The following is a 21,434-nucleotide window of genomic DNA, read 5'->3' on the forward strand; positions in this document are numbered from 1 at the left end:
TCAGTAGCTACAAAGAGGAACCTTGACACCAAGTGACACTCGCAAAGACAAAATCAAAATCAAAGGGGATTGTTTCCTTCCTGAAACAACATCAGATTAGTTGGATTAGTAAGACTCAAAGAAATGAAAAGATAATTTCACCAGTCCTTTCCCTAAATAAATGTTTCCAGAGCTCTACTGATGGCTACAGGCAGACTATATTACCCCATGGTAAGCGTTGCCCAGGCATACAAAGGTAAATAAAACTGCGTTCAGGTAGCAGCTGGCAGTAAAGCCCACAGTGCTCTTCTTATCCATGAGCTGAATTAACATACTTTTAGGCTCTTATCCATATGACACTTAAATATTATAATCCTATATTAAAGTAAAAAGAGACCCCCTGCCAAACACAAACACACATACACACAAACATGCAAATCCCTATGCTAATAGCCAAAAACATACAGTACAAGAATTGAACAGTTCATATTAGCGCTTTCTACATTTTAGAAGCATATAAAGTCTTGGACATATAATTCAGAAGACAAAGTACTAACAGATGCTGACAGCAAGTGGATGCCAACCTTATAAAAACACTCTGATCTGAAAATGTTTTTAATTTCTTTTAAAAAGGCTTAATCAGTCAGGAGTATGATAAGCTTCTAAATGTCCTGCATCTTCCCTTTCATGTAGTCCTAAATCACATCCTCTAAAAATGTCTCTGTCACAGCAATCATAGCTTAAACTAAAAGCAACAAATTAGTGTGAGATTAGAGAGGGATTCAGGACTGAAGTCAAGCACTTTGAAGTTAAATCTTACAAACAGTCTGTAGCACTGCAGAGTAAAACTTTAAACTCCCAAGTAATCACGATGCCTACTAAGACCTTAATCAATCTCAAGCCAAATTTAAGCAACATAAGTTAAGATATAATATAATATAGCATGTATGTTTTGTTGCCCAACAACCTGCTAACCATTGTCACAACTAAACACTGTAATCCAGCCTTTCATGAGTAGATTTCATTAATCTCAAACAAACAAAAAGTTCAAATACTTACTACATTTACAAAATTAGAAAACATTCAGATCTGTTTTCAGGCACTACAGTTTGGTAAAAACATCTCTGCTGAGCATTGACTAAATAACAGCCATGTTTGTTCCAGACCAGACACAATCTGCAGTCTCCAATTTTTAAATCAGGGTAGTAACAAGGCCTGCTACCACCTGTCACAGCAGGTTATTCCCATACATTAAACTGTCTTCTCACTTGCGCTTCAATTCTCACGAAATGTATGGTTTGCGACATTTCATAAATATGCGTGTAATCAACATATCAGTGCAATTGATGTTCTTGCTTACCCAATCTTACACCTACATTAGATGAGCGGGACATGTAACCCTGGAAACCTGGAAAAGGGAGGAGAAGCTTCCAAAAAAAGTTGATGCTGTGAAAAAGTCTATTTTAACCAAAACCATTATCTTTTTGTTGACCTAAACACGTGGTTTTGATGACTAATTCTAGCCTAAACTTAAAAAAGGGACTAAGAACCAACAACCCAACATGAGAGTTAAACTTAATGTAGGTTATTACTGAACCACTCCTCACGCAGACTACTGTCAAAATGTAAATGTTTTAAGTTATTTAAAGATGAGATTTATTTGTATTAGAAAGGTACTAAGGCTTAGACAAAATATGCTTCCCTCAAAATGTGTCTGAGAATTGAGTTTCATTGGATGGCATAGTAATTTTTAGAAGAGGAGACAGGGTGGTTACTTTAATAAACTGGCATCACATCTTTGCCTTCAGCAATGCTGTTCTTTCTTGCACCATGTAACATGAGCCTGGGACAGTTACACAAAGCAAAGGGTGTTTGGACTTGGGTGGATGGCGCTTCTGAAAAACCAAACTAATACAGTAAGGACATGAACTCATTTTTCGATTTTCAGAGCTCTGTGTCAGCACCCCCTATAAATCCGTGCAGTGATTCAAATAAAAGTACGGTACTGGCATTGCTGTGGCCCTATTATTATTCATAACATTATATAGCCATATTGACTTCTTATTGTATATGCTGCTTTTTCAACTGCAAACCACTAGGGTTTAATTACCTGCAAATTAACTGCTGTTTCACTATCTTGCATAAGATTATCCTGGTCATGATGAAATGCCACAAGGGACGCTGTTCTGATGGGAGGATTCGAAGACACAGAAAATATAAGATGCCACTTTGTTAGTGTGATAGATGCAAGGAACGTGACACCTGCCAGCTAAATCACCCTCATAATGCGACTTTCAAACACTGCAAGGACATGTTGTAATTCCTGTCACTTTCTCAAGTTCAACATGAGCTGAGGTTCAGTCATCACATTACTAGCTTTTTCATCTACTGTCCATAGCTGTAGCAGGCCACAGCATATACACGCAACAATGTGAGTGGGGCAAATTGCTGCACTGCATTTAACTCAAGTGGTGTAAAACACATTGACCCGACAGTTGGGCAGAGTAAGTCTGTGAGCAGTAGTTGAGAGCAGTTTGAAATGGTCAGCCTCAATTTTTCTCCATCAGTGTAGTTTTTTTTTTTTAGTGCATGATGGGCAATCAAACAAAGGTTTGGAAGGCCAGGGATGTCAAATCTGCTCTTTTAGACCAAACTGCTTGATAATTTCCACTTTGACATTCAATTTATGACACATTTTAGGCTGTGGACCATCTCAGTTTGCTTAATTTGCTGCCTCAATGGTCCATTTTGTTTTGCATTTGCTTTAATATTTTTTTTTCAAATATTTGAGGAAATTCAACTTAAAACCAAAGCTATTTCACTGGTCTCAATAGAGTGATTATTATTGAGCCTTACCAAGATTTGGTTTTGGTTTATGTAGTGCATCTAAACCTTCAAGGAAACAGCTGAGCTGTGGACATGCAGCTCTGCATACGCTTTGGGTGACAAGAGACCCAGGGGAATTTATTTCCCAATTCCTGCTTGAAGACAAATGTAGGCTATACCAGCTGTAGTACTTCAAGTCATGGTTAACCTTGTTGACATACAGCAATGAATCATTTAGCCTAACATAATTAGTCAAAATAAGTGTACTCATATCAACTTCAAGAGTAAAAACTCAGGGGAACCCGTGGATTAGAACAATATAACATGCAAGGCACAAACTAGCATTGTATTGGGTACAAGTGAGTAATTGAATGCTTTCGTGAAAAAATCTAAGCATGTTAGAATTCAGATTTTTGCCTCATGTGTGATCTAACTCTATATTTCTATTAGATTATACTGCAATTCTAGTCAAGAAAAAAAATAACATTCATTAAAAAAAAAAAAAAAAAATTGCAGTTTTGACCGCTATCTTCCTGGAAAAGACGTAGATGGTTAATAGGAAAAAAAAAATCTGTATGTGTATTTGTCCCGTCTCCTTTTTCTCTTCTCTTTCCCCACACCCAAAACAGGTCAAGGCAAATGCCTGCCCCTGCCTGAGCCTCACTTTCTTCCTATTAAAAGATAGTTTTTCCTTGCTATTGTTGCACAAGCCTGCTCATAGGGGATCGAATGATTGTTGGGGTTTTTTCTCTGTGATACTGTAATGTTTTTACCTTATAGTATAAAGTAGTTAAAGGCAACTGTTGTTGTGATTTAGCTGTATTTAAATAACAGTGAAATCATCATCATCATCATCATTTATTTATATAGCACTTTAAAAACACACCTGGTAGACCAAAGTACTGAACAATACAACTATAAATAATAATAATAATAATAATAATAATAATAATAATAATATAAATATAAAGATGAACTGTTTAAAATGACAGCATATTTTTGGTACAACCACATTTTGCAACTGTTAACTGGCAAAGATCCTGCGAGCACCAACAACCTTTCTTTAACTGTTAAATTTGACATTCTTAAAAAAGGACAAGTGAGAAATTATCATGAAACTACCTGACTATATCCTGGCGTTCAAGAAGCTGCCGAATACGCTGGGGGCATTATCATCTGAGAATATGGAGATAAGCTCAGAGAACAGTGTTTGCACTAAGTGCACCTGGTCCTCTAAAATGGCCTCATATTATTTGGCTGTTAACAACCATGCAAGGCAACCATCAGATCTAATGACCCTACTGAGATGGTCATTCGTCCCATTACTTGTCCAGAACCATATTTAAATGTGGGAATGAGGTCCTGTCAGTTTAAGCCATGCTTATGCTTGCTTCCCTCTAATTTGTGAAAAAGAAAATAGGATAACAAAGCAGACTAAGATGTTCGAGATTTATGTATTTCAAAGTTCTAACTTCTAAATCCTGGGCAGTACTAATAATTGGAATTACTCTAGAACTAAGTTTCTAATAGCATTTACAATTTTTTTTTAAGCAATGAAGTGTTGTCAAGATAATATTTATTCTAATAGAATATATTGATAAATTATAAAATATTTAATACTATTTTCTATCCATAGGCAGAAACTGCCACAGTATTACATCTGCATTTTTAGATAAACACAAGAAAAGGTTATAAAATGACAGAATACAAGTAGTTGAGGCACTGTGGTGACTTACAAAATCTGGTTGTATGTTGTATGCACACATGTTCAATTCGATACAATTTATTTATTTATACAATGCCAAATCACAACAACAGTCACCTCAAGGTGCTTTATTTTGTAAGGCAGACCCTACAATAATGCATACAGAGAAAAACACAACAATCATATGACCCCCTATGAGCAAGCACTTTGGCGACAGTGGGAAGGAAAAACTCCCTTTTAAGAGGAAGAAACCTCCGGCAGAACCAGGCTCAGGAAGGGGCGGCCCTGTGCTGCGACCGTTTGGAGTTACAAACAAAGCCATTACCTGTAACCTAAAGTAGAAGTGAAACTGTGAGTGAACAATAGGAAACCGGCGTTTTGTAAGGTTTTTGATACGAGAGAGTAGAAAGGGCAGCTGATATCTATAAAAATGCAAAAAATGACCACTGGAACTGATTCAAATATTCTCAATCGATGTAAAATAATTTTACATTTTTTTGAGAACATAGCTGCTGTTTTGTTTTATCTATTTCTTTTTTGTTTGTTCGCTTTAGCTCTCTGTAATTCTGGCCTAAAGTAAACATTTGAAATTTTAATTTGTGCTTCGTGAGAGAGCTGAAATTCTGACACTTCTTTTATAAGCATCTAATGCAATTAAAAAGGAGAATGTTGATTTTTGGCAGCTATTATTTATTCAGGGTGTAGTTTAAGTTTGAAGGAGAGGTCTCGTTCAACCTTCCTTTGATTAGTCTCTAATTAAAATAAAAGGATATACTCTGGTGCTAAGTTAATGACTTTAGCTATTACATTCAGACACCCTGTGGTTATAATCATGAGCCTGCCCAAGGTGTTTACTGTACACGAACTGGTGATCTGAACATGTCATTTGCAGAAGCAGGAAACAGACCAACAAGTAGCCAGTGGCAAGAAAGAAACAGCCGCTGCCAATGATGTTACATTTCTTTAACAAAGTCTATTTTTTTCTTCATCCTTTTCAAATCAAATCAGTGGCATAGACAATAACGTTATATCCAACAACAACACATAAAATAACAGCAACTGGTAAGAAATTTCACTTAAAAAATATACAAAATAGTCTCTGCACAACAGAACGGCTGGTTTTAAGCCATAAACGATGATTAATGCATGAACTATGGCTATCACTATAAATGTGCCCTTAGTTCAACTAACCACTTTACTTTGATTTTTCTTCTTTTCTATCTAAAATGAAATCAGATATGGGAGGATAACGTAGTATAGCGTAAGAAAAACAGGCTAGTGCTCTGTTGTGCCACTGAGCAGACAAGCATATATCAAAGTAGAATTTGTAAGGATAATCAGTACAACACCTGCAAGTTGTCATTAGCTTCTGCAGCAGCGAGAGTCATCTTAAAAAATTGCTACACGCATACTATGAAATGTCGGACACAAAGGGGAGTCTGTTGCCGTGTTCCCAAGAGGAGAAATACTATCCTGTGTCCGGGGGCTCAAGTGCATAATTTCACCCTCAATCTCACTCCTCGAATACTTTGAGTGATTCTGACTTTCAAAGCCCCATACAGGTGTAAGATTCCACTTCTTTTTTTAAATGATGCCATAAACTGCAACACACATTCAAACAAAAAAAGGATTTCAGCACACCTGACGTGAGATCAAATGTTTGTTTGTTCATATTTCCCTTCATTAATAAATCTGTAAGAGAATAATATTAAATTAAAAAAGAACCTCTCTCTTTTTTTTCTTTTTTTTTTATCTGGGACTTTTGGATTTCTCTTTGTTTACCTAGTGAAATGGGCCCCAGTGCAGGCGGCACAGCAGCAATACAGCATCAAAGTTAACTTCTTGAGGTATGTTTTTTCAAGGAACCGAAACCACCAAGGTGAATTCAACTGCGAACTGCTCTGCATTGCAATTTTCAGCCTCTTTAGTTGTTTAAAAAGTCCTTAGCTTTTTCAGTTTTTTCAGGCACTTGTCACTTCACATTTTTGTTGATTTACCAACTCACAACAAACCCCATGAAGCTTTCTAAAAGCACTAAAACAGACTGCCTCGGAAAAAAAAAAAGAGTTCTATTTTTAAAGTCAGGTTGACAAGTCCCTGCTCTTTTACTTCAGTTTTGTGCACGTCCAATTAGAATGATTCAGCATAAAATTCACAAAAGACCTGATCTAGTGTTATTAGTAGTACTAAGGAGGTCTGATTTTCCAGAAAGAACTGCTATGCTTGATTAGCTGGTCATTCGGTAGCACCACATGCTTTTGATTTTTACAGTGTCCTCGACTTGTCACGCAAAGTCTGGAGCTGGCGTGTCAACATTAGGGAAAAAAAAAAAAGAGGTGTTTGTGCGCGTGTGCGTTTGTGTGGGCACGCTTGAGTGAGAAAAGTGTGCACGTATTGCTTAGCTTTCATGTCGTGTAATCGTGACAGCTAGCCATTAGCTCTATATGTGATAAATCACAGCATGACAGACTGCAGCTTCAACTAAACATAATGCTCCACACTAGATAATTCACCACTGCCTTTGTTGCACTCAGAGCTTCTAAGATGAAAAAGCATGTGGATCACACACTGTATAAATTAGCAGAAAAAACTAAGAGATAGTATACAAGAAACGTATCACAGATAGTAGTTTTGACTTTATTGACACCCTGATCAATTTAAGGTTTTTAGTCGAGCAAAACAGGTAAATGCTGTATTCCTGTCCATTTAAATAATGGATCCATCATTTAAATGGACAGGAATACAGCATTTACCTGATGTCACATCCTGCCTATCGTCGTGCTCTTCCCACTGATCAAAGAGGACGTACTCTTCACCCAAACGTGCTATCATTTTTGCTCCCTAGATGATGGTACAGTTCCTACAACAATTATTACTTGAAATACACAATATCCCCCCTGGAAAACTCCATGGGGAATGAACCATTTCATTGTTTCCTCTCTGTCATCCTTCTGCCCCCGAACACTGCCAACATTAGTTCAAACATAACAATCGGTTATAGAATATAACAAGGTCCAACCGCAACTTTGATGTCATCTTTCTTTCAGCCATCTGTCCCTTGGAGAATAGCTGCGCATTCAGTTCACAATAAAATGACAACTAAGGCAAAAAGACATGCAACAGATTTTTCATTTGTGACCACAAAGGGAGGGCTGTTCCCCCTCTTATAATGCAGAGAACTAGTGCTGAGACTGCTTCTCAGAGCTCATCAGCACGACAAAGACAACTGAGAGAATGCAGCCCTGTTCTACAAAGGTTAACCTCGACGGGACCTAACAACTTCAGACTTCTCATTTGATGTTCACTCCAAACACTTGCCATAGAGGACAGAGGGCCCCTGGATTCCCCTGGCTTTAACCTCTCATATCAGAGGTCACTCATCCCGCTACTACCAATGTCACTTGTGAGTTCTGTTCTGTGTAATCTCGCCACGTACACAGAGTAGTTTCTTAATGTTCTGGTTGACTAAAGCAAGTCTTGAGAAAAGCTGGACTATCAGCAGAGACAAGAAACACTGCAGTACCTTTTCTCAGTTTATAAACATTCTTAAAAATGTTCCCTCTGACAGAGAAACTTCACTTTTTAGAACCAACTACTACTTATAAGACTATGTGACTGAGTGGCAAATTGTTGATTATTCAAATGCATGACAAATGCATTCTAATCTGTTTGTTATCAGTTTATGTTTTGTGTTAATTTTTTTTTTTTACACAATTCTTTGGTATGACTTTATTTCTAGTTAGACATCATTAGCAACTCGACAAAATCTATCACCGTGATGTAGCACGAGGCCAAAAATCTACGAGCAGCATACTATTCTCATAAGTGTGGGTGTGTGTGTTAGCCTCACAACTTGCCGAGTCTGAGTGCCCTTCACTCGCAAATGTTTGTATGCTGCATTAATTTAAATAAGGGGATTTATTTATTCACCTTAGTTAATTCAGTTGGTTCGATTGTGACCCTGTGTGATAACCCAGCTTGGAGGGCTCGACTTTGGAAACTTAAAAAGATTTTATAAAAAGTCAGAGTGAAACAGTATTAAATTTACAGTGATGTTGTGTTACAGTTATATTGTCACTTATATCTATATATATGTGTGTGTGTGTGTGTGTGTGTGTGTGTGTGTGTGTGTGTGTGTGTGTGTGTGTGTGTCTATAAAGACCAAAGTACGCCCTGTATTAATATTATTAGTTATTAATATTATTACTATTATTATGCTGCAGTAAATCAGCTATGCAGTATTCCCTGGGCCTTGCTTCATGCTTCATTTAAAAGCTGCCGACACAATTCACTAGGCTGGTACTGCTACTCCACTATAAGGCTCCTGCAAAGTTGAATATGGACCCACCTGTATTTTAAAAAAGACAAGGTGTGTGTGTGTGTGTGGGGGGGGGGGGGGGGGTCCCAGACACTTCAAACCCATTCATTTGCCCCATGATTTTCACAACAAATAAATAAATAAATGACTTGTAACATAATGTAATGTCGCAGCCTACTCTTAGAGGCAGTCACTGTACAACACAAGGTTAGGCTTACAGTCATACATCACAGTATTTTCATCTACCTAAATTCAGTCCTTCCACATCCTTATTTATGTGCCTACCTCACATCATTTAGGACACGCTGCAGCCATTCCTAATCCTCAGCCTACCAGGAAAAGCAAGTATGGACTTTTTGATCCTTTTGCTCGATGTCAGATCTACACAGCGCGATGTTAAGGCGGTCTGCAGACCCTTTGGGCTGCTAAAACCGAGGAGCAGGTAAACCTACCGTGCTGCACCGCTCACGAAGCCCCCGTTAATCTCTCGCTCGCTCTTCTTAACGTGCAAAGCAAAACGGGCAGATTTACAAAGAGCCAGCACAATCAAACGCTATGTTCAAAAACAACACACGTCTGTAGTGGAAGTGATCGCGGCTCCGTGCGTTAGTTGTCCGTTTTTGCTCCGCTGCTGCATGATGTTTGTGTGCCGCTGACCCTGTTTTCTGCAACACAGGCACACACACAAAAATCAGTAAAATAAACCTTACCATTCTGAAGACACATCCAACGAAGCAGGCCTGTCCCGTTGACAATTCACTATTTCAGTCTGGATTGCTCCCCCAAAAGCTCTTATGCTTCTACTTCGCCGCCGTCTTCTTCTTCCCTCCCTTTCGTTTTGATAGTAACCGGAGTATTTCCACTGTGCACGACACGGTACGGCTGAAAGAAATCCTCCTCCTCCTGCTCTTCCAAGGTGCCGCTGCTGTTGCTGCAGCTGCTTACAGTGCTCTCAGAGAAGCAGCACACATGGACGAGAAAGGCAGCCGTCCAAGATGCCCATTTACATGCACAGCCCTAATTGAACGCCTTCAAAATCCTTAGGGAGAAATATGTTAAACAGTCCCCGAACACAGAGTGGGAGATAAGGTGACACGCCAGCCGACGTGCTGGGGAATGGCAAGCTGCGTGGTCCCTCACGATTTACAATTACGAGTTTGGAGAATAGATGAGTGAGCGACTGTGCGTGGTCGCCCCCTTCGGTATGGGCTACTGGCGCTATATCTGCCCGTTTTTCTCCGCGGAAAATCGCTCTAGTAATAACCCTACAGGGGGGGGTTGTCCTAATGTTATTTACATTCAACACATTGTGTTTCATCCTATTCTCCACCAGACACGGAAAACCTAAGAAACATATTCGATAGATAACAATTTTAAAGGAGACTTCCGAAACATAATTAGGACTTAATAAGTTAGACGTGAATGATGTCCTCCTATTAAGTTTTGGTCAAAGCGCATCGTTTTTAATAATTATAAAGGTCATAATTAACCAGAATTAGTGTTGCACACTGCAAGTGCGCCCTTCCATATGTGTGCAGGGTGCCAGTTACTGTTACTCAAAATGTCCATGTGTAGTGTTTTATTTTGGAGGGAGATGCTTAACCATTACAAATATAGTCGATGAAACATTAAATAAGGTTGCCTACTACTCGTAAAATCAATGGAATGGGAATAAAGAAACATTAAGTTGCGATTTAAAGGTAAATGGTAGATTTTGTGTTACGTCGCAATTGCTGCTGATATGATAAAGCTGAATTGTTTCCAATAAAGTCAAAACTACGATGTTTAAAATGGGCTTTCATTAGTAAATGCAACCTAAAATGTACTAATAAAGTTGTACAGCTCAATATTGCAACATTTGAGAATGAGGGTGTTTCCCTCAACCTGTGCTGAAACCGCTGACACTAGAGTTTGGTAGGTTAACGAGGAGACCATCTGTCTTGTTTCATCTGACAAAACTTTTGTCTGGCCAGGTTCTGATCCTAAATCCGCTGCCCCATACTTATCTCAAATTCCTAGTTTCTCCTCCTTGGTTAAAAAGACTGGTCAAGAGTTCCTGGCCCTGGAAGTGTGTTTGGTCACCCAGAGAACAAGAGAGGGGCCATGTGTGGCCTTTAATTCACTGCATTGTCTGCCAAAAGCTAATCTTGGCCAGGCTCAGAGTCTTACTGCTCATGGGCTGTGAATGGATGAGTGAAAAGTTAAATATGCTTTCAAATGTAAAACTGAAGACCAGCCTGGTATTGTGGTTTGTGTCATTGTGGGAATGTGAGATTTGCCGTTGACCCAGGCAACAGGAGGAAAAGTGCCAGTTTCAGTTTGAGATGCTGCATTCAGGCTCATGTTTGCATGCGATAGGCTGTAATTCAGTGGTCATTACATTGATTTTCATGCCGCTTCATGTGTAAAAAAAGAAACTGACGGCTCACAGTGGTAGCCTTTACTCAACCGTCACACAAAATTGATGGCACACTGTATACATCAGACACCCAATCCATGTTGTTCGAGCTCCATGATTTGACCTTCATGATATACTATGTTTGTTTTGGTTAATGCTCATTGCTTTTGTAACATAAAATTCATGGGAAACAAACTTTTTAAAAATCAAATGGACAAGACACGCTCGTAACAACAGGCAGGCAGATCAGTGAAGTGATGATCTTAACAGAGATTTGGTAGAGTAAATAAAGAGGAAGTATCTCTACCAGGAGTTGGTGGAGACCAAAATCTGAGCTAAAAGATACCCAGTACCACACTTACATGTGCCACATTGCCAGACATGTGACTATATTGCTTTTAACTGCTTGGAGGTATTGCAAGGAGGTATTTCTGTAGTCTATTGATACTAGATAGTGGAAAAGGGGTGGGATTAAATAAGTTTATGCTTCTTCCTGCTCCTTTTTGAACATGGACGTTATTTGGAGTTGTGGTTGCTCGTTTTCCTTTTGTTTGCTTTGTTCATTTGTCTCTTTTAATTCTATTTTTTTTTATACTTTTTCAACATGTTCAAAATAAAGATTCAATCAATCAATCAATCAATTTTTAAACAACTGTTTGTTAACAACTTTGCCTGAAAATAGCTGCTTTAGCCCCTCCCCCTTTATGCACACTTGCTTCTGATTAGCTGTTCTTGAAAACCACAGCTCTAAGAAGATGAAAAATTGTCTCAAGTGATTGGAGCGGTGTGAAGCCAGATCTTTTAGCTCAGTAGAATTACTTGCACATGTGCTGACTGCAATACTTTAAACTTTCACGTGGAATGTGAGCATTCACTGTGATATGACTAATATATGCATCAAACACATGACTAATGATCTTTGGCAAAACTGGGTTACACCAGCAGCAAATAAATAAATGCTTACATGCACAAATAAAAATAACACAAATAAAAAATATAGGGTACAGAATACAACTGATCATGTGAAAATGCAATTTTCTTTAGACTAAGATAAATTAAATGTACATATCTAACATACTAGACTGGTTCTTGTGAAATAAAATTCACATTTATACAAAACAGAGAATATATTCCTTTGCAATGAAGAATTTATTATCACAGCTATGCAGCTTATCTTAACTACAGATGGAGATAGCAATACCTGTTCAGAGGAGTGACAGTCATGCAACGTGAATGTTAATGGCTGTCGACTCTCATAATCTGTGTTATAATTAGAACATGCTGCGCATGTGGTTGGAGACAGAATGCGGTAAATAAATAAATAAATATCTTATGGAAAATCCATATCTCATTGCTGCCATTAGATAGTGGGCTTGTGAAATATGAGATCAATAACTCAGTTGATCTCTTTTAACAACAGAAATTCTGGACTGTTTAAAACCATATAGCATTTGGCGCTGTTATTAATCAATTGCACAACAACTGATTTCAGTCCCTTTGCTAATCACTTGGTTGTCATATAAGCTTGTGAATGTTCAGTCTCCAGCAGTGCATTCTTGTAATATCAAAGAGAAAAATATGTTAGTTTTTGAATTAAGGCTCAGTGCTGTGACTCAAATTATATGCCCCATAAAACTCCTAATTAGGGAATGTTGGGCTATGCTGTCCTCTTACTTTCCTACTTTTCTTCTAATGAACAAAGGGAATCATTAGAAAACACAGCCACGTGGTATGTGCGGTTCTCCACTATTCTTGCATGCTGTAATGCTGTTATAAAGCATCTTATCAGTCACAGCAGAACACATAAATCACAAAATATTCAAGAAATCCTTTTAATTGGACCAAAGCCCTTTTTCTATATAAAAAAAAAAAAAAAAAAAAACCCAACAAAGCTAAATGAAAACAGTGGTTTGTAAAGACAAGGCTTCCATCACAGTCAATGTGGTGGAAGGCTGTTTAGATTCAATCATTTCATTTTATTTACACTCACAGTAAGTGACTAATTAGTAAATACTTTGCACTAAAACAGTGGCCCTCTGTTGAGCTAATTTGGTTTTATTCTCTTTTGAGGAGAATATGAGGCAGCATATAGTCATAACCTAAACTTCTCTGAACTTGAATGTTTTAGCCATCTTTCTAAATCCTCAGTGTCAACCACCAGGTATAAATTAGTTCTAATTTTAATATTCAGAAGCTTTAGTGCAACCGTAGAAAAAGTTAGCAATTAACAGACTTACGGCATTTTCAGCTTGCTGAATTTAAACCCCAAATTACCCATAAACGTGTCTCTTTTACATTCAGACTCACAGGGCATCAGTGTCACACAAACATACTACAAAAAACACTAGACAATAAACTCTGACTTTGAAGCGATGCCCCCAATGCCACCCATTACCAGTCAAAACTCCCTTTAAAAATTATTTTTTGATCATCAGTTGTTCAATGAACCTTTTTATTTTGGTAAAAGTCAGGGAAAACAAAACTGAACAATCTGACATACTTTGGTTCAAAGCATAAAGCTCATTATCATAAAATAATTATTATAATTTAGAAAATAGGTAGAAAAATTGTGGGATTACTTTGTTTTTCATATTACAGGGTGATATGCCCTCTTGTCGGGCTGGAAAATAAGCAATCAAATACAAAAACGTAATGGCACAAACTCCCAGCTCTGATTCCTGAACCCTTCACAGACAACTTTAGAGTTTATAGGAAAGAAAGCTACTGTACAATATTAGTAGTATAAAGATGTCACATGCACACATGTAATGATGGCACTAAAACACAACAGCTGCACAGATAATCCAACATTCAATTTTTAAAATTCAGTAAAAAGAGTTTTCATATATTATGAAAAAGAGAGGATGGTAAAATCTGTTCCTACATTTCTTTTTGTGTCACAATCAAAAATCTCGGCTTCCTTCACTTTTAAAGTTGTGATGTACTAAAAGTAGCATCAGTGTGTGACTGCTTACTATTTAAGCTTATTAGGAAGATATACAAAATGTTTTGTTGTTGCAACCACTAAATACTAATTAGATTTGGATTTTATAGCACTGATTGAATTGGTAAGGTTATTTATATATATATATATATATATATATATATATATATATATATATATAGTTACGTTTCTGAGTTACGTTCTGCTATACAAACCTGGGGCAACAAGTATGTGAGTTGGAATTTACTGCGATATAGCAACACCATCTCTGTGTAAGAACACAGTTATTTGCTCTAAATCACTTTTCCAGTTCACTGGTCTTGATTTGGGTGCACATTTGGACCTAAAATGTTTTCTAAATTACCATCAGAGCAACTTTAGAGTGTGATGAACCTGTCGTTATTCTTTAGTTTTATTCCTAAATTGGCCACTTAAGAGCAACGTGGCCCGCAGACTTTCTAAATTCAAACCATGTTTCAGGCTTGCATTTCAATAGTCCTTATTGCATTGTGATTGCCACTTTCAGAGCGAGTAAAGAAAACAATTTTTAGAACCTTTTCCCATTTTTGATGGTCTTTCAAGATCACTTTGTTGACATCAAGCGAATTACCACTCCCAGTTTGTTTGCTTTCAATTTTAGCAAACCAGTTTGAGGATTTTGTCGTCAAATTACCGAGCCAAACCCAGCTTCAATCACAACTTTCTTGTGCGGCAAACTTTCACTGCAGTTCTCATGCTTGTCAGTTCGAAGCTATTTCCCTCAAACTGTAATAGGATCAGGGCTCTGAACTGCTTCCACATGATTGATGAAAGATTAAAAGGATTGTTGAGATTGAAGGCACATTTAGCTCCCTACTGAGGTCCAATTTCTTGTCCTTGTGCTGGCAGTAGGGCTGCCACCATGCAGATGAGAAGATCACTGCAGTGAATGCCAATAATGTGAAATGGTTGTGCGAAAGTCTTGAGGACATGGCAACAGGGAAAAGCTGGCAATCATTTTAAATCTGACTGTTCCTCAGAGGGTCTAGAGTCAGTAATGGTCATAGAGGTGAAAGAAAAAATAAGAAACTAACGAAAAATCAAGACAACAGTTGTGACTTTAGCTGTTACTGATTGTTTGCTTTCACCCTCAGGAAGCATTTGACAGCTTTTTGATTGAAGACACAAACCAAATTATCAATTTTTCCTACTTCAATCTTTAATAATTGAGAGCACATTTATGTGCTTTAGCTTTGCCCTTCATACACAAATATATTTAGTCATGATTTGCATTATGCAGTATACATGGGTCTGAGTTGTTTTCTGTAATTTCAGTGCCGTTAACGTGAGAATTTTAGAACGCCCAACATTAAACATATTTAAGATGTGTCCACGAAAAGCATTACACGACTGAACCTTCCTACATATTTTCAGCTGTCAGTTATGTTTTCCCACAGGGTATCCATGTCAAGTTGAATGTGACGGAGCTCTGTAATTAGAGGTAATACTAAATTAAGAAGTAGCAGCTGAATGATATGAGGCAGCAAATTGTTATTTTAGTGGGAAGTTCTCAGCTGCATCACACAGTTACGTGGGTTGTGACATACCCCAAAACCCTTAAGTGTCAAGGAGTCATTGCCGTTGGACACACTATTCTAACTGAAGCACTTTTATCGCATTTATTTATGTTTAAAGCTGCAGAATATTTCACCTTATGTCTCCTGTTGTCACAGTATGTTTGATGCGATCAGCACACTAGCTGGCTTATTCATGTGAAACAGAAATGCAAGAAAGGCAAGTTTTGACCTTGAAACTGTGTCATCCTGGTGTCCTGACCCTCTATTCCATGGAGGCATATGATTAGTGGTGACCAACAGCGATAACGACTGCATGTCTGTCAAAATCAAGCTGAAGCTCAGTGCCCTGACTGCTGTCTCATTATGAGCTGAAGTGTGGTGTCAGGGTCTAGGGTCAATTTACCAATTCAGCAGTGCATTAAGTCATTGCCTAAGCTAGCTCGCCTCTACAGTTATTAATATGTGATCCTAAGCATAAAATAGTTGCAACATGTCACCACAGACACCTTCAGAGACAAGCTATTTGGAAAGTGTTGGCAGCTGATGCCCTAATGCATGCACATGTGTTGGATGCTGTGCAGCTGATGAATTATAAAGTAGGCTTACGTTGCAATATATTACACACATCTCATACAAGGGTGAACACAGACGAATGTCGTCATAAACCATAAGTAGCGGAGCAATATTTTTTATTTTTTTCGGTTATCCAATTTCCTTCAATTGTTGAAGAAAACTGGAGCCTTGTTGAGTCATCTGCAATTGATCAAAACAATTGAAGGAGACAATCTCCAAGCAGAGTGCCGCCTCTTTCAGATGCAGAGAAGAGGCTCTTGATCAGATCACGGTGTATGGTCTGAATACGATTGTAATCAGCATGTTTTGCGTGGATCCCACTCTGGAGTCCACTCAGAGCTGTCAGCTATTATCAGCCAGCGAGCAGCGGCTGCGGTGTGACCTCATCCACTGCACTGTCCCTCACAAAATGGCTGAGTTATGACTGGCACAGAGGCGAGCTGAGCTGCTCACTTGTAAATGAGTGTGGCGCAAAACAGAGTGTTCATGCGTGTCACGAACAGCCCATCATTACTTTTACAGGGGTTGATTTGAGTCACAGCCCAACATATGGGTTATGATGCCTCAGATCGCAGACACGGTATGCATTATAAGAACAGATGCATTCTAAAAATACAGTGCTGATATAAGACATGAGTCGCACTAGATAATTGAATAGCAACCCTGTTTTTTTTTCTAATCATAACATAATAATACCTGTTATCATAATTGTTTAATGTCATGACATTTTTATTTCAATTTTGATCACCCACCAATGATAATTTGCCCTTGTTTTCATATTTCTGTAATGCAACTAAGTAGCATACATTTGCATGTAAGCACTTTGCAATGCACTGCATGATTCTTTGCTTATACTTGAAGATAAGTGTAAGTATTTTCTATTATAAAATTATTTTTAAGTACATGCGACAAAATAACGTAATTATACTGAAATGCTTTAGTTTGAAATAACTTTGCTCTAAATATTCAGCATTCATCATAAAAGGTCATGCCTCTGTTTATAGTTGAACTCTCCAGATTATATTTTATAATCCACCAAGGCCACAGATCAGTTGCAAATTTCAGGTTTGTGATCCAAACATTTGGAAAAACTATGTCAGTATAACCAAACCATGTAGCAACATGTTTCAAACATTACTGAGGTCCTCCAAGACCTTGTAGACGATTTCACTGACTGCTTTTTGCTTCTAAATCCAAAAGCATGTTTTCAATAATCACGGGGTATTCAACACCGCATCAGTAAACATCACAAAACACTAAACTCAACAAACCAAGCTTTGCACTTTACACCTAAAGGATTATTAATCCCTCAATTGTGAAAAAAAAGAAAAAGAAAAAAAGAAAACCCTTGATCATTGTCATTTTTGAGTTCTAAGGCAGAAATCTACATATAGCATCTCACCAAAAACAGCTATATAACTAAGCTAAATGCATGCAATCCGATTATCCCCATCTCTTTTATCAAAAGTTTCACTTTCTATCATTAAATAGCTGGCTTTGACTTCCACTAGCTGGAATCAATAGATTCAAACACTGCTATTTTATCTACAAACTCTAAGTAGTTTATTGCTTTTTAATGTTTAAATGAACTTGATTTTTTTTTTCCATGTTATTGCTTTTACTGTGTTTAACTCCTTTATGAGAACATTTCACTGTGCTTTTAATGTATTGGTTTTCATTTCTTTAGTTTAAAGTGGTTAACATTTATTCAACTAAGCTTTTTACGGATTGCACTGTCTCACTTCTTCCTTTTGTTTTTGAATTTTTAACATGCCAATTTTGTATTTGAGCTTTACACACACAGGTACGTTATTATATTCTTGACTAGAACAGCCTGAACATAGCTTCTTAGAGCCAGTCTATATCTGGCAGGCTCAGTTATTCTCATAAAGCATTCAGCTAGAAAATATCCCATGAAATTCATATGAGCCTCAATGTGTCTTCTGCCTTTGCTTTAATTCTTTGAAATACCTTTTGCAAAGTTTGTGTTATTCAGCTTGTACTAACGAAAATTAAATGTCAATACTAATATCATAGTGTTACAAGGAAGCTTTTAGCTATATTTGAGTTGTTTTAAAAAAAATTACATTTACTGTTTTTGCACTTGTGTTTGCTAGTTAATCTGTTTTACAAATGGTCCTAGTAACTGCAGTCAGTGACTTTTTCTGCCTGTGCTACTATAAATATGCAGTATCCCCCCCCCCAAAAAAAACAAAACCACACAATTTGGCATGTGTGAGTGTGTAGCAGATTGTGAGTATAATTTTATCACTGCAACCTGCTCCCTTTTATAACTTTCTTCTTCCAAACTGTGAGGGGTCATTGCTAATTGTCACAACTGTCAGCAAATTCTTGAATTCCAACCAAAACTATCCATTAAGAACCTCTGTCCTTTGTTAAGTGGCTCATTATCATCTGAGATGTTAGCAGATCGTGTAAGACTTCTAAGAATTCACTGTGTGTGACTTTAAGATAATGCAATAATAAGACTTGCTTGTAAGGTTTTTAACTGTGAATAACATGTCACCATTTAGACATACACAGTAACATTAAATGTTTTGAATGCAACGATTCAGCAAAGGTATTACCAATCAAAAATGTGACAATGTGACGAAAGTTTGATATTAACAAATTGCATTTTGAGTCATTTAAAAACAGTAATATTTTCAGAAAACTCACTGGGATTTTAAAATGACTGTTTTTTTTTAACTTTGAAGAGTTTTGATTTTTGCAAAATAATAATATTAACCTGTAAATGCTACATTTATAACATGACAAAAATCCAAAATGAATCTTTGCTAGAAATCCCCATAAATAGTTTATTCTTTAATTGTCCAGGGAGGTTGTCTTACCTTGCTACCTGTTGCTTGTTCCCTTGTTCCCTTGTATTCTGAATACAGATGCTGAATGTTCATTGAACGACATTGCCACCACTTCAACCCACCATAATGCAGTCTGCAATTCAATGGCATACATTAAGGAATTAGATAAGTGTTCTGTCATTAAGCTTCATTCTGTACGGAGTTGAGGAGATTATTTTATTATTAGATCCAATGCAAATTAATGCGAAATCCTTTCTGTGACAACCATTATAGACTGTGGGGTGCACTAGAAAATCCACAGTGACAATACGTTGTATTCTTCTGTGGTTCAGTTTTAGCTTTTAAATGCAAGTGTCAAAGCAAGGTATAGAGCAAGACTGATATTTATATGAAAACTTTGAGACTGGCTGAAAGTATGTATGACTTTATACTTCAGATTTGCTGCATCAAGGTCAAATACTCTAATGAGTCAAATGTTCCTGTGAAAACTAATGAGAGATTGACAGAAAGTGCCATTTTCCTTTATAGAGCAGCTGGTATCATGATTTTGCCTCTGTGCCAATTAACACCGCTGTAAGAACTCTTCTATTTACCATAGACCGGTGAGGACTGTGTTTCTGCCCACTCGCTCATCGCCTCCAGCCAAGATTATGTGAGATGACCCGACATGTCATGTGACCCCATCCAGGGCAGCACCTGTGAGTTTTCTGTGAGAGCGCTGTGCCTGATAGATGAGTCTGAGGTGACGAGCAGCTGATGGAGCGGCTACCAAAGGTCATGATGCTTAGGGAAGCACCATTCTGCTTTCTGATTTTGATTTTGGACCAACACTGCCTTTTTCAAATGCATGACAACCTCTTCCAAAAAGGTCAACCTCTTAAAACCAAACTCATCCTTTGGTTCACCCTCTTCTATTGTAGAGTTCAAATGCAACTTGTTGGTTGCAGCAACATTAGTTTAAAAAGGAAGCCATCTAATTTAGTGCACTGTGTCTGCCAAATTGGGTTGCATCCTGCTTGCACTTAGGTGAAGCTGCTGACTAACAAGGCCCTGCAGGCTGGTTAGCAGCAATAGATGACAGAAGCATGCAGTTCAATTGTGTATTTTTTGTTAGTTGATGGATATTTTTTCTTCATTTTAATTTACCCATCAAGTTTAATTTCCTTGATATAGTTCTACTCACCATTCTGTAGGACTGCTTTCAGTGTTAAAGAAATCTCCATCTCAAAATAGGTCATTTGTAATAGTAGAGAAAGGTGTTCTTCTCCAATTAGACCAATAAAGGCATATTATGTCCTATACGATATGCTGTGGGAGTATGTTCACATTGCTTCTTTGCCACAATCTGCCTTGTTCATACCATATTTTTTCTCTCTGTGTGTGTATGCATGAAAGAACCAGGGAAGTAATGGAATAAAAGGAGAGGGAGACTACAATTGCATGGCAGTGTGCACACCTTGCAGCCCATATGGACACAGGAAACAATTGACCTGAATGCTGTCTGCACTCACCCGTACTCACAACTGAAGATGGTCTTGATAAAATGTCATCTTTGAAATTGTCATGTGGCAAGCTATGGCCCTGTAGCTACACCCCTACTGGAGGAGGCAGATGTGAATACTTTGAAAATAATGCCCTTTGCCAACTCCTGCCGTTAAAATTTGCATCACAGAGAACAACAGCAAAATGTCAGTGGTCAATCAATTCAAATAATCTTGGCTACGGAATATAAAACACAGCATATACTTGGTGTTGATAGAAAATGTAATGAAATGACCTCTTGTCCCCAAGAAAAAGAGTGAAAACTCATTTGCTTCAGTGAGTCAGTTTTAGGAAGTAAAATTGTGAGGGGCAATTCATCCATGGAAATTAAACATATCCCTGGGGTAGCATATCTAAATATGCAGAGAAAATTGTTTTCTTTTTCCTTTTTCTTTCAGTGTTTTCTAGCATTGCAAGTGGAACAACATGTAGTTATAGGGGAGGCTGCTCTATTTTCATTTGTTCGCATTTTAAAATAAAATCCGACTTGGGGCAGTTGAACATTATTCACAGGATTTACAAAAGCACCATAAGCTATACATGATAACAGTACAGAGCTGTTGAACAAAGCCATTTTACAACAGCCTATTGAATTCTGCCCAAGTTCAGATCCTCAGGTCATTAGGGAGCCCCGCGTGTGGCTGGCTGTGCATTCCAAAGCTAGCTGGGTGCGATTGTTTGGCTCAGTTCTTTACTTCATTAATGCACATGAACTGCTTCCAGGCACCCTTGCCAATGTTAATGAGCGTATTAGTTTGCTCCGAGGCCAGC

The 21,434-nt window shown here is 37.8% G+C and overlaps 1 protein-coding gene across 12 annotated transcripts in view; it reads right to left on the reverse strand.

Annotated features, from left to right (window-relative positions):
* tenm4 (teneurin transmembrane protein 4) overlaps nt 1–21,434 on the reverse strand; it is a 198,362-nt gene that overhangs the window by 135,247 nt on the left and 41,681 nt on the right. For 9 of the 12 annotated variants that reach the window (XM_026192544.1, XM_026192543.1, XM_026192542.1 and 6 more), the window contains exon 1: nt 9,539–10,074. The exons of 1 other annotated variant lie outside the window; for it this stretch is intronic. The gene's annotated coding sequence lies outside the window, so the exon portion shown is untranslated. 2 more of the 12 variants (XM_026192533.1, XM_026192534.1) reach the window with 2 other exon arrangements.

The sequence above is a fragment of the Astatotilapia calliptera genome, chromosome 14 (assembly GCF_900246225.1).
Source record: "Astatotilapia calliptera chromosome 14, fAstCal1.2, whole genome shotgun sequence".
NCBI lineage: Eukaryota > Metazoa > Chordata > Actinopteri > Cichliformes > Cichlidae > Astatotilapia > Astatotilapia calliptera.